The sequence below is a fragment of the Phascolarctos cinereus genome, unplaced genomic scaffold (assembly GCF_003287225.1).
Source record: "Phascolarctos cinereus isolate Bilbo 61053 unplaced genomic scaffold, phaCin_HiC Scaffold_5;HRSCAF=322, whole genome shotgun sequence".
Taxonomy (NCBI): Eukaryota; Metazoa; Chordata; class Mammalia; order Diprotodontia; family Phascolarctidae; genus Phascolarctos; species Phascolarctos cinereus.
The window spans coordinates 154,711,850-154,738,858 of record NW_027555958.1 but is presented as its reverse complement, the minus strand read 5'-3'; the positions used below and the strand labels follow the sequence as shown (position 1 = coordinate 154,738,858).

Below are 27,009 nucleotides of genomic sequence, written 5' to 3'. Positions count from 1 at the left end.
CAAACAGACAAATAGATAAATAAATAAGTAGGCAAACAAGCAAATAAATAAATGACAGGATAAATGAATGAATGAATGAATTGATAAATAAAGGAATAAATAAATAGGGAGGTTCTGGGGGGGGAGGGGCAGCTAGGTGGCTCAGTGGATAGAGTACTGTCCCTGGAGTCAGGAGAACCTGAGTTCAAATCTGACCTCAGACACCTAACACTTACTAGCTGTATGACTCTGGGCAAGTCACTTAACCCCTATTGCCTCACCAAAAAGCAAAAAGCAAACAAAAAATGGAGCTTCTGGAAGAACCAACCAATTACAGGAAGTATTATATCCTAAGGTATAGGACCATAGTATGAGAGATAGAAGGAACCCCAGACAGCATCTTGCCCAATCCCTTCATCTGATGGGAAAACTGAAGTTTAAAGAGGTAAAGCAAATAACTTTCCCTGTGTGGCTGCTTACCTTCCATACTTCTACTCCCAGCCCTCCCTGAGGCTGCCCCAAGAAGGTATGCTAGAAGGGAAAGTCCTAAAGAGAAGCAGAGTCAGATCACACCTTCTGGTGCAAGAAAGGGACAATATTGTTGCACTTAACAGAAAAACTCAGGTTATCCGCGCAGCACAATGGGTACAAGAAAGAAAAATTGGGCCCTGTTGTCAGGAGACAGAGGAAGACCATGAAGATTGCTATGGCTGTGTCTTCCTCGTTCCCTAATGGACTCTAATGATTTGGGGAAGAGGTTAGTGGCCAGGCTGGATAAAGATCCAGCAAAGAGTCTGAGAAAGAACAGTTGAATAGGTAGGAGGAGGATCAGGAGAGATCACTGTCATAATAACCTAGAAAGGAAAGAGAAAAGATCAGGAGAAGAGAGTTATCAATAGTATTAAATTCTACAGACAGATCAAAGATGAAGATTGAGAAAATACAGTTATGTTCAATAATAATAATAGCTAACATTTCTGTAGCATTTACTAAGTGTGGGGAATTATGCTAAGCTGTTATTTCATTTGCTCCTCGCAAACAACCCTGGGAAGAAGGTGATATTATCCTCACTTTACAGATGAGGAAACTGAAGCAAACATTAAGTGACTCGCGCAGGGTCACTTGCCCAGCTGCTAAGTGTCTAAGACTATATTTGAACTCAGGTCTTTTGACTCTATGCCCAGCAAAATCCCTGAGGAGAAAAGAACTACCTGGGGGTGCAGGAGGAAGGAGACAACTCAACTTGGGCCTTGGCCTAGGTCTTCTTCTCCTGTTCAACCCCTGGGCCAGAAAGGACCTTTCAGACTTCGAAGCGTATCTAAGATGTTCAGTTTCTCATCTTCCCATCTGTGTTTTATGGCATCCCACAATCAGCTGAGTGGGAAGCCAATGAGAGACTGGATGTAGGTTGACAGCTCCACAAGGAGCCCAGCCTTAGGCAAATTCCTTGAACACTTCATGAATGGGAGAAAAACACTTTGAGCAATAAGGAGCTGTGAATTACCCACTTTGACACATGTACTCTCTAAACTGGAGCCTATTCTTCTGAGTCTTCTGAGGTACTTCTGAGGTGGGAAAGTCACATAACTTTGGGGCTGGAGGCAGGGTTGGGGCGGATGATTTATACAAATTGTCATTTCTGTACTACCTTTGTAATGCCCCTTTTTAAAAACTACTTAAGGCTAACTAATTAACATGATTTTCAACTGATAATCTTAGGGGGAAACACACTGATGGGATTTCAAGTCCATGGCATTGGAAAGTCACCCCTGTCTCTTCAAGGGTACCCCTAGAATCCTGAGAGGGAAAAATAGATTTGCTCCAGGACTTGACACCTGACTTTGTGAAGGGGAGCTGGGATGAGGATCCCTAGAGTTTATATGAGATACACAAAGCTTACACACACATATCTCTTAAAAAATGGAACATGACTGAATAAAATGAAAGTTCCATGTCGAACAGAATCAAGTATGACAAACAATAAGTGGTGAGGGTGTTAGGAGGTTAAACTTAATATTCTGAGTTGAGAAGGTCTTGAGGATTATCATGCCAGTCACACATCAATCACTCTTTTCCTCTTACGTTCTCTGTCCTAGTTCAGTGCGTCTGAGGAGAGTGGCTGGCTAAGAGTTTACAACAAAAGAAGTCAGTTTCTTTTCCTTTTATTTAGTTTCAGTAAACATTTATTAAGCATCTACTGTGTGTAAAACACTGAGACAGGTGAAGTATATTGTTTCAGGATACCTGAATAGCAAGAAGCCTGAAGAATGAATTACATAGTTAGTGAAAACCTGCAGCTCCAGAACCATGAAGGAGAGACCTTATAGACAATTTGTTGGTCAATTCAAGTTCCATTGTGTTGATCAGAGTACTAAGGTCTTTCAAAATACAATAGATATATCCAATAAGGGTCTAGTATCCAAAAATATAGAGGAGGTTGATATAAATACATAAGAATGAAAGCCATTGAAAACTACCCCTGCTATTTATAGCAGCTCTTTCTGTGGTGGCAAAGAATTGGAAATTGAGGGAATGCCCATCAATTGGGGAATGGCTGAACAAGTTGTGGTATATGAATGTAATGGAATACTGTTGTGCTATAAGAAATGATGAGCAAGTGGACTTCAGAAAAACCTGGAAAGATTTGTATGGACTGATGCTGAGTGAAGTGAGCAGAGCCAGGAGAACATTATATACAGTAATAGCCACATTATGTGATGACTAATTTTGATAGACTTAGCTCTTCTCAGCAATGCAAGGATCTAAGACATCTTCAAAAGTCTCATGATGGAAAATGCTGTTCACACCCAGAGAAAGAACTATGGAGTTTGAATGCAGATCAAAGCATACTATTTGCTCTCTTTTTTTCCCCCTTCTGTTTTGTTTTGTTTCTTCTTTCTTGCAGTGCCTCCTATTGGTTCTAATTCTTCTTAACAATATGACTAATGTGAAAATATGTTTAATAGGAATGTATATGTAGAACCTATATCAAATTGCATGCTGTTTTGGGGTGGGGGAGGGGAAAGATGGGGAGAAAATTTGGAACTCAAAATTTTATGGAAGTGAATGTTGAAAACTATAAATAAACTTTTAGAAAATAAAAGCCCTTCCCCAATTTATAAGGGGTCAAAGGCTGTCAGGATCCTGGGATCCCAGATCTGGCACTGGAAGGGAACTCAGATACCATCATATCCAATGCCTTCATTTAAGGATGTAGAAACTAAGGGGCAGCTAGGTGGCAGAGTGGATAGAGTACCGGCCCTGAAGTCAGGATGACCTGAGTTCAAATTCAGCCTCAGACCAAACACTTGACCCTTAATAGCTGTGTAACCCTGGGCAAGTCACTTAATCCTAATTATCTTAAAAAAAAAAAAAAGGATGTAGAAACTAAGGCTCAGAGTCACAAAGGTAGTAAGTGGCAGAAAATATGACCAGTCAGACAGTTAGTCAACAATTATTTATTAAGCACTATTTGCCAGGGACTGTGCTAACTGGAAATACAAAGAACAAACAGTTTTCAAAAGAAGAAATATAGACTGTCAACAACCATGAGAGATTTTCTAACACCAATATTTAGAAAATATGGTTCTTTTAAGTGAAAATACTATATTAAATTCTTTGTCCAAAAAAGAAAATATTAAAAGAAGCTCTAAGGTCCTACCTGCCTGATTGTCATTAAATATGTCAAATATTTATATTTAAATAAATATGTCAAGTAAAACTGTCGTTAAACATGACAAATGCCAAAAATAGTAAATGTTGTAGGAGCAGTGGGACAAGAGGTACACTAATTCATTTTGAGAGCTGTGAAACTGGTCCAATCATTCTGGAAAACAATTTGGAATTATATTAGAAGATCACTACACTGTTGTTATCCTTTGCTCCAATGAACCAACCCTAATGTGGCAACGCCATTGACGCTGTCCTCAGTGGGCCTCTTTCGGTCCAGAATGATGTGTCTCTGCTGAGTGCATAGTAGCTGATACATCTTATTTCTTGCTGGTCTCACGTGGCTGCTGCTCAGCATTGTTTTTACTGGTCTTGTAGTTCTTCCTTGTTGCTTTCAGACCTAGTTCCACCAGGCACAGCTTGTCTGAGTTCCTCTCAATTTCTAGTTTCTTTCTTCATTCAGAGTTCTTTGATAAGGTGTTTTCTCTTATAAGGATGAGTGGTCTTTACATGCTTTTGAAGATTAAAGCTCCAAGCCTTTCCTAGCTATAGCTCTTTTAGAAAAAGTCTGAAACTCTAACACACCAGGTGGAAAATAAAGGGTATGAGATGGAAACAAACAACTGTAGTTTTTGTTTTTTCTTTCACATAGTTTGCTTCTTGCTGAGAGACTTACCTAGAAGACACTTTTTCTCTAAGAGAATAGTTGTTCCATTGCTACTCAGTGAAACCTAGAGAAGCCTCAGCCAACTAAAATTCTCAGGCATATTTTGTGGAGAATCATCTCTATGCTTATGATTCTCAGGTCTACTTATCTACTCTTAACTTCTTTGCTAAACTCTAGATTTATATCTCTAACTGCCTATTGGACATGTCAAACTAGATGTCCCATAAACATCTTAAATTCAACATACCTGAAATTGAACTCATGTTCTTTCTCCCTAAGGCTTCCCCTCTTCTAGCTTTCCTGTTACTATGGGAGGCACCACCATCCTTCCAGCTACCCAGGCTCACAACCTAGGTGTAGTCCTTGCCTTTTCACATTCGCTCACTCCCCATACCCAATATGTTGCCAAATCCTATCAATTATCCCTTTTTAATATCTCTCATGCATGCCCCCTCTTCTCTTTTGACATTACCAATTTTCTGGTGCAGGTTGTCATGACCTCCCACCTGGACAATCACAATAGCTTACTGGTTGGTCTGTCTTATTATTAAACCAAAAAAGTGACTCAGCAAACATCAATAACTACCAACCCATTGCCTACCGTCCAGCCCCAAATTGAGTTGGAACTACTGGGAGATGGTAAACATAGGACAGTCAGTTACCCTCTTTGAGCCTCAGTTTCCTCAACTGCAAGAGGAAGGAGCTGTACCAGATGATCTCTTAGAGACCTTTCCACCTCAAAGTAATGGTAGGCTTAAAACCTGTAGAGTTTTGCTGGTACATGTATCTAATAAAGTCAGGAATGTGGCTAGTCATGGCAAAGACAATGACCTTGTACCCTGGATTTAGTTCTCTTTTAGTGCTTTTCTCCTCCATGGTAATGTGCATGGGAGAGAAAAAAAAAGTTTTAACATTTTATGAGACTAACCCGCAGATACATGTAGGGCAGAGTTGATGAATGCATCAAAAGGGAACATGCAAGCTTTTTAAATCAATATTCCACATCAAACATATCTTTATCATCACACGATTGACTAAAAATATAGTAAATGCAAGATTGCACTGTAATTATATTTGTTAACTATGAATAAGTATTCAATTCACTAGAGTGAAAGTGTCTTAAAGGCTTTCTTCCAACAAAATTTCTGCCATGCAGATGTCAAACTTATACAAAATTCATTCAAGGATATAACAACAGAGATAATCTTGTTGAACAAGCCTGGCCCTCTCATTATTAATATGAAGTGAGGCATGAAACAGGAAGAATTTATATTTATTCCAATATATTTCAGCTTACTTGGTTTGGCTCGATGTTCTAGCCTGTCACAATCTTTTTGAATCCTGACTCCAGGGTGTTAGCTGTCCCTCCTAGTTTTGTGTCATTTGTAAATTTGATAAATTTTCTCTCCATTTCTTTATCCAAGTCATTAATAAAAGTATTTAACAGTGCAGAGACAAACACAGATCCCTGATATATTCCGCTGGAGATTTCTTTTCAAGATGGCAGCAAAAGATTAATGACTCCTCTTGGAGTGTAGTCATTCAACCAGTTGTAAAGCCATTTAATTGTACTATTCTTCCATCTTTTGAACAAGACTAGTTTAACAATAACAAACAGCTGTTGGGCCCGGGGTCTAAGACTTTGTGCCATCTCCCTCTCCATAAAGGTACCCTTCTCAGTTCTGGACCCACATAAACTGTGTGTAGTCCTAGAGCATCTTGGCTTTTAAAGGGAGAGTTAGGTCTTTCTTGTTGACTCTGGCTCTTTATGAGCTCATTTTGAAGCCTCCCAGAAAATTACTTAAGGCTGAGACTTTGGCTGCAGTTTAGGATCCACCCAAAGGGGGATAGAAAAGTACTCAAGGTGCAATTTAGATTAGGCATGGGGCAGCTACTTACTTCCTTTACGCAAAGAAAAAGCTAAACACAAAAGTCTCATAAGTACACATTGACAGAAAGAAAACATGTTTAAAGAAATAGGAGTAATTACTTATAATCACTGTTAGTTCTCCTGGCGGATTAAGACTTAAGCATCTAAACATGAAGCAGTGTATAGGACTGCTGAATCAGCATTTTACATTTCACCTCTGCTATGTACTGTCTAGGTCAGCTAAGTGGCGAAGTGGATAGAGTGCTGAGCCTGAATCAGGAAGACTCATCTTCCTGAGTTCAAATCCAGCCTTGGACACTTAATAGCTGTGTGATCTTGGGCAAGTGACTTAACCCTGTTTGCCTCAGTTTCTTCACCTGGAAAATGAGCTGGAAAAGGAAATGGCAAACCGCTCTGGTATCTTTGCCAAGAAAACCCCAAATTGGGTCATAAAGAGTTGGACAGGACTGAAACAACTGAACAACAACAACAAAATTCATTGTCTAGGGAAGGTAGGTGACTCAGTTGATAGAGTGCCAGGCATGGAGTCAGAAAGACTCATCTTCCTGAGTTCAAATCTGGCCTCAGACACCTTGCTAGCTCTGTGACCCTGGGCAAGTCACTTAACCCTGTTTGCCTTTGCAAACATGGGGATAATATTAGTAGCTACCTCCCAGGGTTGTTGTAAGGATCAAAGGAGATAATAACTGTGAAGTGTCTGGCACATAGGGAGCACTATGGAGATGTTAGCTATTGTTATTATTATTTCCAGGAACTGAAGTCAAGTTCACTGACCTGTAATTCACAGACTCCACAGTGGTCTGTCAAATAGTCACTCTGTCACCTTCCTGTTTCTAATAACAAGATTTTTGTGAAGAAAGCACTTGGTAAACTATTATTATAAAAACTGAAATTATAGAAATGTGAGCTGCTTAACAGAGATGAGCAGCACCTTTTTTCAGAACCAATTGGCTAAAATGTTACATTTCTATGCTTGTTAGATTCAGACAGCAGGTTATCAATTTGAAATATTGAAGTGGATTCCATACCGTGATTCAACTTGGTGTGGTAGGTGAGCTTCATTAAAGCCAAAAGTCATACAAATGACACAGGGAGACCTCTGGGTCTTTAATCAGAATGCTTAAGGGAAATGGTTTGTTCTTAGCATTGCAAACCATAGCTTTCAAAGTTCATCTTGGAAATTTCCTGTCTCTGCTGCTCAGCTGGAATCATTGAGTTTTCTACTATTGTGCAATAAAAGAGAATTGATATTTTATATTTAAATACATTTTAAAAGCATAGTTTTCCCTTTCAGAACGTCCCTTCTAAAGAACCACAGCAATTAAGCATTTAGGCAAATGTAGCTATGTAATATTATAGCCTGGTGAAACATGAATTTTGGACAGATTTTTAAAAAAATATTAGAATAGAAATAAAGGACAAGGCCAGGAGACATGCAGCTTCTTGGAAGCAATTTAGTGAAGGATGCTTCCTTGACAGAGAAGAATTTGATTCTGACTGCTATTACTGATAAAATACTAACTGCTTTGGAAAGCTTACTCCAATGTCCATTCCCATTTCTTGGTTCTCAGTCAACAGGATTTATTGCATGGGTGCAGAGTTTTTTATGTGGCGGTGAGAACTTCATAGACTATTCTCTTAAAAATTCCTTCAAGCCCAAGGTCACAAGATTGGATTCAGAGCTAAAAGGGAGGGGCATTAGAAGTCATTGAGTCCAACCCCTTCATTTTGTAGATGAGGATCTGAGGCCCAAATAGATTAAATTACTTATCCTGGGTCACACAGCTTGTTTGAGGACAGATTTGAACTAAAGTCTTCCTGATTCTAGGACTAGATTCCACTTGTTTTATTTCATAATGGATCACTGTGGTCATTACATTAAACTACTTTTCTTATTCACATGCCTAAGTCTGGTGAAAATGAACTCTCTCCCATCCTCACTTCCCTAAACTCCATTATGACCTCTCTATTGTTAAATTTAAAAATTGAGTTTTTGGATAGCGATCTTTATTATTCTAATAAAGAAAGATAGGCAGCCCTTTAAAATATAAACCTTATCTTGGAGCCACTTGCTTAAAGACATTTCTTTAAACGACCAGAGGTTTTCAGTGCTTTGAGGAGTATTCCTGTTCTGGAGAGATTTATCTACCTAGTTCCATCCACGTTGTGAAGATCAATCAAATAGCCATTTTAGCAGCAGAGGTGACACTAATGACATCTTGGCATGGCTCACAATGGCACATATATTTAAATGGGGCACCATGGTGGCTTTGATTCACTTATTATAGGTATTTTCAGGCATTATTTCCTAAGTCCTATGAAGCTGAGGAGAGCAATATACTCAGTTATTGATCCAAATTCAATTTAAATTGAAAGAATTTCAGGAAGATAAAAAAAAAGTAGATCAAAGTTTGGGCAATGATGGCGGTACAAGTGCATTTTTTTTCTGTACCCCTCAGTTTTTTTCTTTTTTTTAAAATTAATTTATTTTGAGTTATCAACAATCACTTCCATAAGCTTTTGAGTTTTAAATTTTTCTCCCCCTCCCAAGATGGCATGCAATCTGATATAGACTATGAATATACATTCATATTAAACATATTTTCACGTTAGTCATGTTGTAAGGAAGAATTAGAACCAATAGGAGGAACCGCAAGAAAGAGGAAACAAAACAAAATGGAAGGAAAAAAAAGAGCAAATAGTATACTTTGATCTGCATTCAAACTCCATAGTTTTTTCTTTGGATGCGGTTAGCATTCTCCAACATAAGACTTTCGGAGATATCTTAGATCCTTGTATTGCTGAGAAGGGTTAAGTCTATCAATATTAGTCATTGCACAACATGGCTGTTACTGTGTACAACGTTCTCCTGGTTCTGTGAGTGAATCAGCATCAGTCCATACAGATCTTTCCGGGTTTTTCTGAAGTCAGCCTGTTCACATTAGTGAACAGCACATTAGTATTCCATTACATTCATCTACCACAACTTGTTCAGCTATTTCCCCAGTTGATGGGCATCCTCTCCATTTCCAATTCTTGGCCACTACAGAAAGAGCTGCTATAAATATTTCTGTACGTGTGTGTACATGTGTTATGTTTGATTTCATGTTAAGAACATCTCAGTCACAAACAGCAGGCCCCGAGTGAGCTCATTGGCCTGTGTCTGGCACCTACTAAGTGCTTAATAGATGCTTATCAAATTGATTGATTGATTTCTTACTAATGATACTCTCACTGGGTTCCCTGAACCATTTCTCATAGTAAATATACCATTCTTTTGTATCCATTCCAACAGATCCTGGACCAGCCATTGATGTCAGGAAAATACCAGACATGGTGTGCTATAGGGCATACGTAGCTCGGCCTGAACCAACCTATTAAAGATTTGGGAACTTCTGGGCCTCTGTCAATCAGACAAAAAGGAAAAAACTGCACTCAAATTGATAGAAGGACCAGTCAAGTCAGTCAACCAATAAACATTTATTAAGAGCCTACTATGTACTAGGCATAACTAGGTAGTGCAGTGGATAGAGCTCCAGGCCTGGAGGCAGGAAGACCTGAATTGAAATCCAGCCTCAGACACTTACTAGCTCTGGGAACCTGGGCAAGTCATTTCACACTGTTTGCCTCAGTTTCCTCATCTGTAAAATGAGCTAGAGAAGGAAGTGGCAAACCACCATTCCGGTATCTTTGCCAAGAAAACCCCAAATGGGGTCACCAAGAGTTGGACAAGACTGAAACAACAACATGTATCAGGCACTGTGCTAAGTGCTGGACCACAATATACTTTGCTAAGAAATACTGAGCAAATGACCGCTATTTACTATAAACTGAATTAAAAGATGATTGCTACCTTTTCTGTGAGATGGGTTCTGGGAGTTAGGGTTGGGGTGGGAAGATGGGGATTTATAGACCCTGGTCAGCAGGCCAGGTGGATGAATTTTAAGTGACAAGTTCAGTTTTTAGTGGCAATCCTTTCCCTAATACTGTCATTATGTATTGATCCTTACTGGCAAGGCGAATAGTTGCAAACATTAAAATGCAGTCTCTTCTTTAAAGTTTTGCTACCAAGAATTCAAAGGAAGTACAAAGAATGCTGGATTTGAGGTGTCAGAAAAACTGGGACGGATGCCTGGCTTTGCAAATGAACTAATAACTGCAAAAGCGCTATGTAAATGCTAGCTATTCTCCCCTATTAGAATGTAAACTGCATGAAGGCTGGGACCATGGTTTTGTCCCTTTTGTGCATCCTCAGGGCTTAGCACAAAGCCTGACACTTAGTAAGCACTTAATAAATATTTGCTGAGTGACTCATTGTTACTGACTAGTGGTATAATCTTAAACAAGTGATGATGGATCTGGATCTCAGTTTCCCCTTCCAAAAAATGTGATGGGGCTGGACTAGACTCAATTCAATAAACGTTTCATAGAAGTATGGAATCAGAAATTTGGAACCTTAGCTATGTTAGGCATGAGGAGGCAGGAATGGGTGTAAAGATAAATTATATAGACCCTACCCTCCAGAAGCATACAGTGTAGTAGTGAGGAAATACCTGTTCACAAATAAATATAATGTAAAGTAGAGTTTGAAGGGCATGACAGGCAAGGGTGGGCTGGTAAATGTTTTAACAACCAGCTTTGGGGTGGGGGTGGGGTGGGATTTACCCACCGCACATTTTTAAATTTAATCTTCATTATCAAGATTTTATATTTTTTCCATCACTTTCTTAAGTCTAGAAAATCACCAAAACAATAAATCAAGCCCTGATTTGTAGCATGTGCTAATTTCCAAGGTATAGATGCTCACACTAAAAATTAACCAGCTCAGGGCAGCTAGGTGGATAGAGCACCAGCCCTGGATTCAGGAGGACCTGAGTTAAAATCCGACCTCAGACACGTAACACTTACTGATTGGGCAAGTCACTTAACTCCGTTGCCTAGCCAAAAAAAAAAAAATTAATCAGCTCTCATGATATGCTTTGAGCTGGCTTCAGTACACCCCTGAAGGGCAATGAGAGACTAGAAATGGAAAGGACTGCTTCCAGATGGGGATCCAGGAAGGTGTCATGGAGGAGATGACATCTGAGCTGAATTCTGAATGATGGGTAAGATTTCAACCAGGTTGAATGTTGGGAGAAGGGTACTATGGTTGGAAGAAATATGCGCAAAGGCACAGAGGTGGGAAAACATGGAAGATATTTGGGGAATGCTAAGTGGTCCCATTGTGCTATAGAGGACCCAAAATAGGACTTACCCGAGAGATCTACCCTGCTCTCTATTTACTTTTATGGGTCAGTAAAGATGTCAACTAAAGCCCTCCCTTGGGCTCAATGTACACAAAGGCTTTAATCTCTCTCATACAGTGCTGGCCAGTACCCAACTTGACCCCAAAGTTCTCTTCCCCACAGAGAGTGAAACCCTAAAATGAACTTACTCCTATGATTGTCTGATGCTCCTTCTGGGTTGGGGCGGGCACTCCTCCAGGGCCCGTACCAAAGACCTCAGGACCAAGATGGCAAGGTACCCGTGTCCTCTTGCTTCAGCCGACCATCAGCTCTAATTCTGCTTCTCTTCTTGCTCTTCCTCCAGTTTTGTGTCCACTCTAGATGCCAGATCTAGAGCTAAAAGGGATCACAAATGCCACCAAGTCCAACCTCCTGTTTTTAGAGATGAGGAAACTGAGTCAGCCTTCGGAGAAGTGGTGCTTTGTATGTGGCTCAGCTCTCTGTTAGTCATGAAAGCAGGTGGCCTTGGGGGCAGCTAGGTGGCACAGTGGATAAAGCACTGGCCTTGGATTCAGGAGGACCTGAGTTCAAATCCAGCCTCAGGCACATAACACTTATTAGCTGTGTGACCCTGGGCAGGTCACTTAACGCCATTGCCTAACGAAAAGAAAAGAAAGTAGGTGGCCCAAGGGCCCAAAACTTTATTTTTTAATATTTATTTATTCTTTCTGCTGACATTAACAAACATCAAATAAAATGGGCATTTCCATACACACAGAGTAGAACAGAAAAAGGATTGTACATGAAAGTGCAGATATCTGTTCTGTATAGCTTGCTTTTCTTTTTAAGTATATAATAATTCAACAAGTAATTCTTAAAGATGTCCTGCTTGCCTGTGATGCTTCAATGATTTCTTTTTTTTTTTTTTGAGGGGGCTACCCTAGCTTCCTTAGCTATCACTAGCTTTTCTCTTCCTCTTACCAATCCACCAAGCAAAATTAAAAAAGAAAAACAATGTTCATTGCAATAAACATGCACAGTCAAACAAAACAAATTCCTGCAATGACTATATCCAGAAAAATATGTCTCAAGTTTGTACTTTAGTTTTTCTTCTATCAGTAGGTGGGTAACATCTTTTATCATGAGTCCTCTGGAATTCGGTTGGTCAGAATTCCTAAGTCCTTCAGAGCTGTTTATCTTTACAATGTTTTTGTTATTGTACAAATTGTTCTTACAGTTCTGCTAACTTCACTCTGCATCAGTGCATGCCAGTCTCCCCAGGTTTCTCTGAAACCATTCCTTTCATCATTTATTTCAGTACAATATTATTCTGTTACAAGAGGAAACAAGGACAGTGGAAGTGGGGATAGGGGTGGGGGTCAGAACGAGAGTAGGGGGAGCAGTGAGGAACACCCTTGTGCACCTGCGCTCTAATCCCTCCTTAAGGGAAGAGAAAGGATTTGCTGCTTCAGTTGCATCCCTGAAACAAGATGGTGAAGGTTGGAGTCAACAGATTTGGCAGTATTGGCCACCTGGTGACCAGGGCTGCTTTCAACTCAGGTGCAGTAGATATTGTGGCCATCAATGACCTCTTCATTGACCTCAATTATATGGTTTACATGTTTCAATATGATTCCACCTTTGGGGAGTTCAAGGGCACTGCCAAAGCTGAGAATGGAAGGCTGGTGATCAATGGAAAAGCCATTACCATCTTCCAGGAGGGATCCCACCAATATGAAATGGGGAGGTACTGGAAATTAATAATGGTGTCTTTAGCACTGTGGAAAAGGCTGGGGCTCACTTGAAGGGTGGAGCCAAGCAGGTCATTAACTCTACCCCTTCTGCTGATGCCCCAGTGCTTGTTATGGAGCCATGTTTGTGAACCATGAGAAATATGATAATTCTCTGATGATAATTCCTGCCTCCTTATTCTCTTAAGAATTCTCTTTTCTTAAGGAATACCTCCTGCACTGCCAACTGCTTGGCTCCTTTGGCCAAGGTCATTCATGACAACTTTGACATTGTAGAAGGACTCGTGACTACAGTCCATGCCATTACTGCTACCCAGAAGACAGTAGATGGCCCCTCTGGCAAGATGTGGCATGATGGGCTTGGTGCTGCCCAAAACATCATCCCTGCTTCCATTGGTTGTAGGCCAGGTCATACTTGAGCTGAATGGGAAGCTCACAGGCATGACCTTCCATGTTCCTACTCTCAATTTATCTGTTGTGGATCTGACCTGCTGCCTGGAGAAACCTGCCAAATACGATGATATTAAGAAAGTGGTGAAGTAAGCATCAGAGGGATCCTTGAAGGGCACGAAGGATCAGGTTGTATCTTGTGACTTTAACAGTGACATCCACTCTTCTACCTTTGATGCTGGCGCTGGTATTACCCTCAGTGACCATTTTGTCAAGCTCATTTCCTGGTATGACGAGTATGGTTATAACAACCATGTAGTAAACCTCATGGTCTACATGGCCTCCAAGGAATAAAGTGGAAAGCCATGGATCTCCATCCCAAGCCATAAAAGGAGTTCTACCACTGGGGAGTCCACATCCCTAACCTATGTTCCTATTCATATCCTTGTCCCAAAGCACCTCTGTGGTAGGAAGAAGCCTAGAGTTCTATATTATGTACCATCAATAAAGTCACCATATTCAGTACAAAAAAATAAATTATTCTGTTATGTTTATATACCACACTTTTTCAGACAAGGCTATAACAAAGAGAGCTGCTATAAAACTTTTTGTGCATATGGGTCCATCTCCTCTTTCTTCAGTCTCTTTAGGGTTTCAGGCCCTGAAATTAGGACAAATAGGAGTAACCAATTGGGAAAAACAGTAAATGGTCCCAGTGCTAAAGCAGGAATGCTTTCAAATGGCCAAGTGTAGTTACTACTCTGATTATTGGCTTAACAAAAAACAAGCAATAAACCGCAACAGAAATGTAACATGACCATCCTGTTCTCTGCAATTATTTTTGCATGGCTTTTCTAGCATCTGGGGTAAAACTCTGAATATTTATTATAGACACAACTAATGCAGATAGGGAAGGTGGAGAAAGTAGGATCTGTAAATCTGGATAGGGCCATAGCAGATTTTTTAAGCCTAATGATTTTTAAAAAACTATATACAAGTATGTCCCATTCTTTCTCCTTTTCCTTCTCATGTTTTTTTTTTAATGAACTTAGTAATAATATGAGTAATATGAATAGTCACACTGATGCTCTATAAAACCCATATTTCTCATTTGCTGTACATTTATTTTTATCTCCAGTGCAGTATCCCTGGCACATAGTAGGTACCTTAATAAATCATAATTGACTGATTGATTGACTGACTAACAATCTCTGTCTAGAGTATTTGAACATTCCATCTGTGTGCTCTGTAAATGCTAAATGCTTAGTAAATGTTTATTAAATGAATGCACTAAAGGCTAGTACCCTCCACTATACTTTTCATGTATTCCTATTATATTTGCATATGCAATAGTATAGCTATAGTGTATAGTATACACAACCTATATTATTCCATAACAAAGATTTTCATAAGCAAACCATAGGGTTCAAGTGATACCATGGGAATGTAGCAAGGAAGAGAAAAAGAAATAGAGAGGAATAACAAAACTACAAATATTCTCCAAGCACTCTAAATTAAAGCTTGAAAAACCACAGTGCTTTGTAAAATATCACATCCAATTGCTGGTTAAAAAAAAAAAAGTCTTCTGAAACACCCTGTACGTACCACAAACTGAGGGTAAAGCATTTGCTGACCTTGCTGAAGCCCAATCCATGGGCTAAAACTAGCCAATCCCCACGTTGAGAGCTGTAGGCAGCAGTGCTGGACAATAATGAAAACCTAATGACTTCCTTTTAGCAAAGTGCTGAGCTTGTCTTTGAACTGAGAATTTGGGGGAGTGCTAAAAGTGATCCAGGGGAACTGGTATGACTTTTAACCCTTTGGAGGTTAGGAAGGGAGTGGTTACCATGCATGTTAGAGCTGGAAGAGGCGTCAGAAATTGAATAGTCGAACATCTCTCTTTTAAAGAAGAGAAAACTGAGGTCCAGGGAGTTCAGGAATTAGTTTAGGTTCTCATTTAAAAGGCGGCACTCTAATAACATAGAAACTCATAGTCTATAAAGCTGACTCCAAAGACATTAGTTATATATGTGGGCAGCTCACAAATAATGACGAAAGGTGTATTTTCCTCAGGGTCATCAAGGCCCTGGTCCTTATTAAGTTAATGATCAATTCAAATGAACACCAGTTCTATAAGAAGTTCCCTGGTGACTTCAGGCCTAAACAGGAAATGATTGACATTGCTTACCTACAGGACGTAAGTCATCTACCAGAATGAAGCATATTGGAAAATGCAAGGGCACTGTTGTAACCTCAGTTCTAGCTTTTCCTTCTCAAACCAGGAGAGCGACATGTGACCAGTATTACAGATGACAGCTTTATTGACCTACCTGTTACTGAAGGGGAAATCGCTGCTGCCTCTGTAATATCCGTGACTCCTGACTGCAATTGCTTGACCTGTCCTGTTTTTCACTTGCTTCCTGAAATACTGATCATGCAAACCTTTTGGGAAAAGGTTTGAACTTCACAACCATACCTCACGGCTTTTTTTACCGAAAGTTTGAAAAGTGCACCTATGTTGGGAAAAAAAAACCCTTATTCTCTCTACAATGGAATAATGTCAGTAGGATTCTGTGTTTTTTAAGTGTGTGATTGCCAGATAGCTCATATCTGTTATCAGTTATCTTCCTAATGTTCCTGGTGTGAACCGCTGGAGAAATCTATACACAATAGAGTTAATTCATTCTTCTAGGACAACAAAGTTGGGTTAAAATCTATAAAACAATTTCATCACGACAAGGCACTCAAAGTACATACATCCTTTCCAAGTACCCAAAGACAATCCAAATAATCTTAACAAAACAGGTGATTTCAGGAATCCAGGCCCAAGGTATTAGAGTTATTTCTTTGTTTTAGAATGAGGAATAACCCTTAGTTTTCATATATGGCTTCATTTTTTTTAATAGACTGTGTAAGTTCCAGACAAAAGAAGGATTTTTATAAATAATGAGATTCTCCAAATGCTCCTATTTACAGACTGTATTGTACTAATTGCATCAAACCCCTAAATACAGAAAAACGTCCTCAGGAAAAATTTATGTTCATGTGAAAGAGATCATTTTAATCATCCCCATGGGAATAACAAAGTGGATGAAAAGCACATTACCTATATAATACCATTAAGCTGGACAGGTAAAATATCAATAATTGTATCTTAGACAGGTGCTTCAAATGAACAATGAGCTGATCCAGGAATTGTGTAGGCTATATTCTTGGGATCATAGATCTAAAGGTAAGGTCAAACTGGATGGGAAAGTGTCAATTGCTTTCAATGATTCCACATGGATTGCCTCTGGAAAAGCCTACTCTTTTTATGACAATATTTACCTGCTAATGCTATATGGTCACAAATAATGAAGCACTATTATCTCAGAAGAGTTAAAATGTTAAAATATTCCCAGATGTAATGGGGAGATGTAAGTTGCTGTGTCTTAACTAATGATAATTCCCATGCAAGAAGTAGCATGTTATCAAGAATATCTATGCCTGGAAAAGGATGATCAATCATGTAAAAAGAATGAGAAACAACAGATGGGTGGCCTGCATGGTACAGTGGTACTCCCAATATATTAAAAGAGCAAGAGGAAAGCTGCTAGTGAGTTAGATAAATCCTATATGGAACACTTATAGGAAAACATGGACAAGATGGCACATGATGAACAGGCAAGGAAGAAGTGCATCTGTGTCCATTGTCCAGGGTGTCCCACAAGTCTGAGGGAGATTTTAAGCTACTGAAGCTTAAACCAACACTAAGACTTTTTAAAGCTTTAGCTTCAAACCACATTAAGATTTTTGGGACACCCTATATCCTTATTCTAATAAGACCAAAGACCAGAGTTGCTGGAGGCAGTTTGAACCAGCAGCCTATGGTTATATTTTGAATGTGAGCATATACATCTCTGAAATCAGTAAATGCTGTAAGTCAGAGCTTAATTTATTGTTTTGTTGATTGTCTAGACTTAAGAAAGTGATGGAGAAAATAAGGCATATTAAACTTAACAGTGTGCCCATCTGCATTTTTTTAGGGAGCTGATTGTTAAATATTTACCAGCAAACCTCCACCACAGACCCATCTGTGGTACCCACATGGACTCCAGGCAGGCTAATCAGATTCAGCTTTATTAGATTTTACTATCATGATTACTAATTATTTTATTCAATTTTACCATTATAATAACAAATATAATTACTATTATGAGGAGTAAAAGCTCATATTTATATACTCTCTTATGATTGCAAAGCCCTTTGCTCATGTTAGCTCATAACTCCATGAAGTAGCCAAGTTTAACTCTTGTTTTTCCTATTTTAGAGTAGGGCATTCTAGGACAGAGAGGCCAGGTGACTTGCTTAAAGTCACCCAGCTAATAAATGTATGAGTTGGGACTTGTTCCCAGTTTTTATTACTCCAAGGCCAGTGTTGCCATGCTCACAGACCAACAAAGATACTGAAAGAGAGGTGTGGGATTATGGCTACAGTACTATTTTACAGGATACTCACAGATTAGCAGGCCAAAAGATTTATTGAAATTCCTTGTAATTTCCCCACAGGGAAATTTTAGCCATACTGAAGGAATGTGGGAGTGGTGGGGTGGGGAGGGGGAGGGTAGATTCACTTTTAAAGGCTATGTCATTTCTAGGGAAATTAGTCCTGGGTGGGGTGAAGTTATGCATTGAGAACCTTTAAATACCCAGGGGACACAATGAAGACACTATATCTTGTTTGCGTGTAAGGATAGGTTTACAGAAAGTTGTAAGGGGACAGTGACCCAGAAAGGGAGGTGGCACAGTGCTAAATATTTATTGAGTAACTACTGCGTGCAAGCATGGTAGTGTGAGATACAAAAAGGTAGAAAGCAAGGTCCTTACCCTGGAGAAATTTATTAAGGAGTGTTCCAAAACACTCTATATAGTTGGAAGAAATGAGACAATCATGTGAAAAGTGAAAGATTTAAATAATTTAAATAAATAATAGTTCAGGAAAGCATACCACAAGGCACTGTATGATTAATTGCTAAATGAGTTGCACAGACAAAAGTCTCTAGAGGATTCTAGGAAGGAAGAAAACAAACACTTATTAAGCACTCACTACATGCCAGGCTAAGCACTTCATCCGTACAACAACCCTGGGTTATTATTGTCCTCATTTTTTTTTGACAGATTAGAAAACTGAGGCAGAAAGAAGTTAAGTGACTTACCTAGGATCACACAGTTAATAAGTATCTGAGATTGGATTTGAACTCAGGTCTTCTTGACTCCAGGCCCAGAATTCTATCCACTGAACTCCCTAGCTATTTTTACCACTTCAGGAAGAGATTAATAGGAAAGTCTTTCTGGAAGTGGTGAGCAGGTTTGGTAAAGAGAAAATTTACCTTCTCTTCAGTCTTGTCTCAGGTGCGCATGGCACCAACCACATATAAGTGGGGGGAAAAAATCTATTTTCCATGCCACCATCGGCACAAGTTGGCTTAGCAGGCTTTTTGGGACCAGTTAACAGGAAAGCGCAAGTACTCAGTTCAGATTAATTCCTTTACATTATCAGTCACGTATTTTAGTGTGAATGAGTTAAATATCCTTTCCTGAGAGAAAAAAAGTTTAGATAGGAGGAGTAAAAGGGCAGCTAGGTAGCACTGATATGGTTCAGGGTTGCTGGGAACCCTGAAATGTCAGGGTACAGGGCGGTGTCTGCCTGGAATGAATTCACAAACTCAAACTTTCTTCAAGTCAAGGGACAGGGTTTATGGTAAGGCCAAATGTGGTGGGCAAGATTCTTAGGGAACCTTCAATTTAATGGAAGTAAGATTGATGCTTATATACAAAAAGGACAGTGAAAAGAATCTTGATGGGATTCGGGAGGGCTAAGTGGTCTGGGGTGGGCCAAGAGCAACAGTGAAAGGACATCAAATAGGCTAATTAGGTGATCTGGGTGGGCTGAGGTGGGTCAGCTGCCATGGGTGGAAATGTCAGTGATCTGGCTACTGAAATGTGTGGGAAAATTCAGGGACTGGATTACTTTCAAAGACATGGTCTTTTCCTTTTAGGGGTCCAGGTCCCATTACCCTATCAGCACAATGAACAGAGTGTCAAGCCTGGAGTCAGGAAGACCTGAGTCAAATCTAACCTCAGTCACTTCCTAGCTGTGTGACCCTGGGCAACTCCCTTAACCAAGTTTACCTCTGTTTCCTCATCTGTAAAATGAGCTGGAGAAGGAAATGGCAAACCACTCCAGTATCTTTGTCAAGAAAACCCCAAATGGAGTCACAAAGATTGAGACATGACTGAACAAAAACAGAAGGAGAAAAAGCTATGCAAGCCCACGGAAATAATATTAAGTAAAGCAAAGAGTCCAAAGTAGAAACAAATAGCTTTACCCCACCACTTTGTTTAGGTTCAGTCATGATGAAGAAGTATAGTCAAGGCTGTATTGGTAAATATTTAACAAGAATTATCACTGGGAAAGCAAAATACACTTTTGAGTTTAATTTGATTATAATGGCATTTTCTTTATTGCTTTATTGCTTTTTTAAGTCTAGATAATCAATAAAACAATAAATCAAGCCCTAATTTGTAGTTTGCTACAACTGACTCTCCCTTTCCTGTACAAACTGGCTCCAACACTCCAAAACAGAGGGCCCTGGATTTGAAATGAGAAAATCTAGTCCTGAATATTGACTTTGCTACATGCTTCCTGTGGGACCCTTTACTTCCCTTGGATTTTGTTTCCTGCTCTGTAAAATGAAGGGATTGTACCAGAAGATATCTCTAAGGTCTCTTGCAGCTCTGATTTCTGGGGATTTCATGATCCTTTATTTCCCCATTGTAAGTCCTGGATAGAAATATTGTTATTTGTCCTTTGTTTGAAGAGAATCAATGATGTCACAGGCTGATGTCTTGGCTTGTATGTGAATTGGATTTAAGTGAGGTAGAGCTGCACAAAACCATCAGTTTCACTCTCTTTTCCAGAGTCATCAAAGGCCAATGGGACCTTGGCATCTTCAATGTCTGACCAAGCCTCTAAGCCCTCCACAGCTTCTGCTTGGGCTGCCTTCGTGGCCATTGGAACAAATGGTTCTCATTCACCCATTCCACTGGGAGAAGTCTTCACATAGTTGGGGTAGACATTCCCCCTAACTCATCGACCAGTTTGAGGCCTGTCAGTTACCCTCAAACTGGTTTAGCTCTACTGCCAAGACAGTTTTTACTGAGGATAGAGATTTAGAATGCTTCTATAGTGAGGGTCTAGGGGTCCAGATAGGGGCAACTATCCCAAAAATGTAGGCATGACATACTTTCAAATTTAATCTCATTATTAACATTTTCTTAAGTTGAAACAACCAACAAAATAATAAGTCAAATTCTGATTTGCAGCATTCATTGATTTCCAAGGTGTGAATGATCACACTGAAAATTTAACAATCTTTCAGGGCCAGGAGCTAGCTCTAGCATACTTCTACCCTGATAGAAGTGTTTAGGCTACTAGAATCTACCTGCTACTTCCTCTTGGCTGACTCCCACCTTCAGGTGGAAAGGGGCATCCTTTCTCAAAACTTTATTTCCTGGGAATGTGACTTTACCTTAGTCAAAGCTTCCAATCTCACTCAGAAGCAGACCATATAGTCAGTATAGTGGAGAGGGTGAATTTTCTTGAAGCAGCTTCCTTTCTAAGGAAGCCTCCTTTCCTAATGCCACTCTTTTAAGGGGGAGGAAAGAGAAGGGGAAGGGAATAAGCATTTATATAGTGCCTACTGACTAGCCACTGTTCTAAGTGCTTTTACTCCTTTGATCCTCTAAACAACCGGGGGGGGGGGTGGTAAGTGCTATTATTATTCCTATCTTGAGGAAACTGAGGCAAATTTGGTCAGGGTCACACAGCTAGTGTCTGAGGCCAAAGTTGAACTAGGGTGTCCCTAACTTCAGGCCTACCTCTCCATATACTGCATTCTCAGCTGCCTCTGATTCAGCTCTTTGGTGTCCAGGAGGATTCATGAGGTCCATCCAGGTTCACATGCATTGTTGTTCCACTTGGGAGTACACAAAATTGCTTAAAAATAAATAGCAATAAATTTTTTTCCCTTATTGACTCAAGTCTCATAGGCAGGTTAGAGTCATGGTGACTTAGACAAAGGGTCCAAACCTCTATTCTTTTGTCCTTGTATACCACAGGCCGTTCTTTCTCCTTCCTTTTCACAGATAATGAAATAAGAACCAGGAATGAGTAAGATTGGTCCTTTATTCAGGTTGCATTTGTACTCATTAAAACAAAAGGAACAAGCATAACTTTAAAACTATGAAACAGGAATTTGCTCTCTGGGGAGGACGAGAGAGAGAAGATGAAGAAGGGGGTGGGGAAAGTGTCACCATCATCCATTTCAGCAGAATCAAGTGGCCACAGCATCTCTCATGGGGCTCTAAGGCAGGCAAAAGACATATCTAGCCTCCTTTCCCCAGACCCTTCTCCAAAAGGGACTTTCATTCCTGCCACAAGAGGAAGCAGAAGGCTGGGGCAGAGGCCACTGTGTTCTCCTCAGAGAGAAGGGGCAATGGGGTAGAAGAATGGGGGTCCACACATATACACACATGGAGTTTTTACTACTCTACACACATGTCATCTGCTCAAAGTAAAATGTAATCTCCTTGAATGCAGGAATTGTTCTGTTTTTGCCTTTCTTTCCCTAGAACCTAGCAAAACTCATAGTTGTCGTTGAGTCATTTTAGTTGTGTCCAGCTCTTTGGGACCCCATTTGGGTTTGTTTGTTTGTTTTTGTTTTTGTCTTTTTGGCAAAGATACTGGAGTGGTTTGCCATTTCCTTCTCAGCTCATTTTACTCACAGTAAGCATTTCGAAAATGTTGAATTGAATTAGAGATTGTCTAGACGAGAGGATCTTGACTGGACCCCTTGGGCAGTGTGGTGAAACTCTTGGACCCCTTCTCAGGATGTTTTTTAAGTAATTGAAGGAAATGCTAAATTTCTGTTAGAGAATAGTGAAAATAAAGATTTAATGTCTTTTTTCCCCCTATCCAAGTTGACAGACTCCCACCTCCCCCCAGAAATCTATCTACAGATCCCTTTGGTGATCTCTGGACTTCAGATCAAGGACGCCTGCTATAGACCAACTCTTCCTTTCCAGGCCCCGCTCCTTCGGGGAGGAGGAAACAAAGGCTCAGAAGGAAGTGGGGTGAGAATCTTACCCAAGGTCACACAAATAGCAAGAAGTAGAGGCAGGATAAGAATCCAGGTCCTCTGACTTCAAATCTTTCCATGGCACTAGTCTCAATCCCAAAGGAAGCATGAATTCCCTCCAGTGACTAGAGATTCTGAACCTCATTGTTGCTAGCACCCTCCCCACTCCTCATCCAAATCACCTCACATATATTTTATCTTTGTATTTCCCTTTACATCGATTATACTTATTTGTCTATGTACACATTATTTCAATTGAATGGAAAGTTTTTGAAGACAAGACTTTTTTTGTGTGTGTGTCTTTGCATTTCTTTGCACCAGCACAGAGCATAGCACATAGTGAGGATTTAATAAGTGTTTATTCAATGCATAAATGAATGTGCCCACAACTCTCATGTAATAGTCTTATTCACCTATTCTAGTAGAGAAAGAAGGCACCTAGATTATTATCCAATAACATTGTTCTCTTTTATGAGACTGTAACCTCATGGAGCAAAAAAATATTAAAATATTGTTATGCCCACAGTAGGTACTCACCTGTCTTTAGAAAATGGTGAAATATGTCTAAGCTATATCAGATTGCTTACTGTCTTAAGGAGGGGAGAGAGGAGGGAGGGAACGATAGAATTTGGAATTCAAAACATTAAAAAAGAAACCCCTCAAATGTTAAAAATTGTTTTTTATATAATTGGGGGAAACATTTAAAAATATTTAAAAAAAATAAAAAGTGGTAAAAAAAAAAACCAAGGCTTTGAAAATCCCTACCCAGTAATTACAAGGCAACTTAAATTTGATGTCCAATCTTCTAAACCACACTTCTGTATTTATTTAGAGAATGGGCCTTTCCTGGCAGGTTTATATTTTAATTTGTATTCCATAAGGTTTGTTTGTTAATTTGCATTTCTCTTTTATGTTCCATTTTTCTTTTCCTCAAACTTTGGGTGCTCTGTTATGAAGCACAAGCTGAATGCTTCACTCACACAATTAAGCAGGACCTTTCATACCCCTTTTCTGTTCACTACAAACAAGAGAGGGGCCCCTGGCAGGCTCTCACTGTGGTTTATGAATATTCCATAGGCAAAAACTGAACCAAACTATTCCTTCCATGCAAAAAAAAAAAAGAGTTAACACCTACCTCCATATGTCAGATAGGCTATTCTGTATTGTTGGAGTGAGGAGAGGTCTGGCATTTTACACACACCCAGCATGGACCTGATCAGAGAACATTTCAGTTATATGCCTGTTTACATAGTAAAGCAAACAGCTCTCAATATTTCATTCACTCTAATGTGGCCTTCTGACTTTTAGTACACACTGTGATTCTGCCTGAGTGCAGTCCCTCTCTCTCTGTCTCTGTCTCTCTCCCTCCCACCCTCTCTCTTTTTCACTCCCCTCCCCAAACCCTACAGCATCTTCACTGCCAACATCATGAAAGCAGCTGGTGCTTCTGGATGAAGAGAAAAAAAAAAGACACATACAAGCCATTCTTTTAATTGCCAGCAGACAGTATTTTCTCCTTTCATCTCCAGCCCCTTCAGATTTCTAACATTCAGAAAGCCAGACTCTTAATGATCATACTTGCTAAGAGTGGGTAATGGACAGGCTATTGTCTTATCCCAGCCAGCCTGGAGTGTGAGGGGGCAGGAGACTTCCCTCACAGCACCAGTCCTTAGGGGGGTCTCCTGTTGGGATGGTCTAACAGGATGCCTAGAACAAAGTTCTCTTTTGTTCATCTTCTTCTCCTATTTTCTCAGTCTCTCACTCAGTCTATTTTTCTTGCTTCTGTCTTTTCTTTGGTTTGCTTTCTGTTTTGCTTCCCCTGCCCTCTTCCATGTCAACAATTTTTGTGATATGATGCCATACAGTAAAAATATGCCACTTTAACTGACTCCAATGACTGATTGTGCAACCAAATTCTGAAAGTGCAAAGACAATAAAGATTGTCTCATTTAAGGCATGACTTTTTGTTGTCACTCACTTGTTTCTGACTCTTTGTGACCCCATTTCAGGTTTTCTTGGCAAAGATACTGGAGTGGTTTGCCATTTCCCTCTTCAGCTAATTTTACAGATAAGGAAACGGAGGCAAGCAGGGTTAAGTGACTTGCCTAGAGTCATACGGCTAGGAAGTGTTTGAGACTGGATTTGAACTCAGGTCTTCGGGACTCTAGGCCTAGCACTCTATCCATTGCACTACCTAGCTGTCCTTAAGACATGACCAGCATATGGGATTGTTGTTGTAGTTCATCCTTCATTCCCCAAAGAGGACCAAGGACGGTCAGAAGGGTGATGTCTTGATTTGCAAGTGAATTGGATTTAAGTGAGGCAGGGCTCTGCAAAGTGTTAGCCTCACTCTCTCCTCCAGAGTCCTCAGGGTTTAGCGGACACAGGTCTAGACAACTGGTGATAGCCCTGGATACAGTGAGAGACCGTGGCCTTTTTAAGCTAAGATCTTCCCCAGGTCTCAGTTTGTCTGAGGCAACACCCATTCAGTAGTTAAAGGCTAGGTAAGAATTGAGGCAAAAGATGGCCTGGGAAAATTTGGGTTCAAATCCTGATTCGAATGCTAGCTATGTGACCCTGGACAAGTTATTTAACCTCTCTGGTGATGACTATAGGATCTAGACCCCAGAAAGGAAAAACCCTGGACTTTCACATGGCCAAATCTCTGGCATTCCCCTGAGGCTATAATCCCATCAACTGGCCTTTCATTGTGGTTACACCCAGTCTCTGCTCCATTGTTTTAACCTCTCTACGGCCCCTGGCCATTTCCCACACTTAATCCTAGCTAGGCTCCATTGTCCAGGTCCCAGGAGTTCTGTTCACCCCAGCTTACTGGCCACTCCCATCCAGGGCTGGTGTCTATCCACTGCGCCACTTAGCTGCCCCTCAATGTCAGCTTCTATCAGCCATCAAGAAATGTTATCATGCTACTTTCTACTGCTTTCTGCTAAGCATTGTATCTCTGCTGGTCATGTGTCTCCATGTGTTATATTGGTCTCTGCTGAGCGTTCCTACTTGTTTCTAGGCTTAAGTCATGGTATTTTCTGAGATATTCTTTGTTACCATTTGCTAATCATCAACCCTTGCTGCTACCACCTTACCCTCTGCTACAGTCTGACAGTGTATAGTGACTATAAGTTCCTCCCTTAACAGAGAAAGACAAAGCTTTCTGGGACTGAAATGCTAAGCCCATGGAAGCTCCACCTGGTCAAACAGCCAGGAAAAAATTAGCAGAAATCTTTAGGCAAGGATCTAGTCTATTCTTTATGGTCATTCTTCTTTTGCTACTGAGCATGGTCCCAAAGGAGGTAGCTAAGTGGCTCAGTGGATAGAGTCAGAAGACCTGAATTCAAATCCAGCCTCAGATACTTCCTACCTGTCACTTAACCTCTGTTTGCGTTAATCCACTGGAGAAGAAAATGGCACACCATGTAGTATCTTTGCCAAGAAAAGCCCACATAGGTCTCAGAGAGTTGAACACGACTGAACAACTGATCCCTGGCCCCAGCCAAGTATGACTTAGAGTTTGCAAATTCCTTTTAACTCCTGTAAAGTCATTTATTTTCAGTTTGTCTCCTTTTAAAACATTTCAAGAAATCCATTTTGCAAAACTGTGAGATTGGTTAACTGCAACTGTGGTGAAGGGATTCATTTTAATCCCATCACGCCTTTTTGTTGCCATACAAATCAACCCAGGAGCAAGATTGGAAAAGGACAGGTGGGGCTGATGGTTTTTGTTCTATATTGCTGCCTTTATTCTTCATAACTGCCAACAACAAAATTCCTGATTTTTGTTTACTGTTCCAGTTAAGCAACAAGCCTTGTTGGTTGGTACAACAACAGAAGAAAAATAGCCAAGCAAAACTAAGTAACTACATCCAATCATTTATGAGATACTGCATACCTATAGTCCTCACCTCCCTACTGAGAGGAGGAAAGTTTATCTTCAGGTACTCATTACATTACGATTAATCAGAGTTCAGCTATCTTTTATATTTATTGTTTTCATTTACATGATTACAGTGTGTGTGTGTGTGTGGTTTTCTTGGTTCCATTTTCTTTTTTAAAACTTTATGATGTGTTTTGTTTTCATATTACAGACGCTTGCAGGTTACTGGTGCACCATGAGAGGTGGTGTGTAACAAAGTAAAACTATTAGGCAAAACCAATAAGACAGTGCCCTCATATGAAAATATATGCAATATATCACATCTACATCATATTCTCACCTCTCTATTTTCATTAACAGAAATTATTT

The 27,009-nt window shown here is 40.0% G+C and overlaps 1 protein-coding gene and 1 pseudogene across 1 annotated transcript in view; both read left to right on the top strand.

The window, feature by feature from the left end:
* QRSL1 (glutaminyl-tRNA amidotransferase subunit QRSL1) overlaps nt 1-10,058 on the top strand; it is a 48,869-nt gene extending 38,811 nt beyond the window's left edge. The window contains exon 13 of the mRNA XM_078155214.1: nt 9,502-10,058. The gene's annotated coding sequence lies outside the window, so the exon portion shown is untranslated. The remainder of the gene's footprint in view (nt 1-9,501) is intronic.
* A 2,099-nt stretch (nt 10,059-12,157) lies between these two features.
* Nucleotides 12,158-14,214, top strand: LOC110201362 (glyceraldehyde-3-phosphate dehydrogenase-like; annotated as a pseudogene).
* Nucleotides 14,215-27,009: the final 12,795 nt, after the last annotated feature.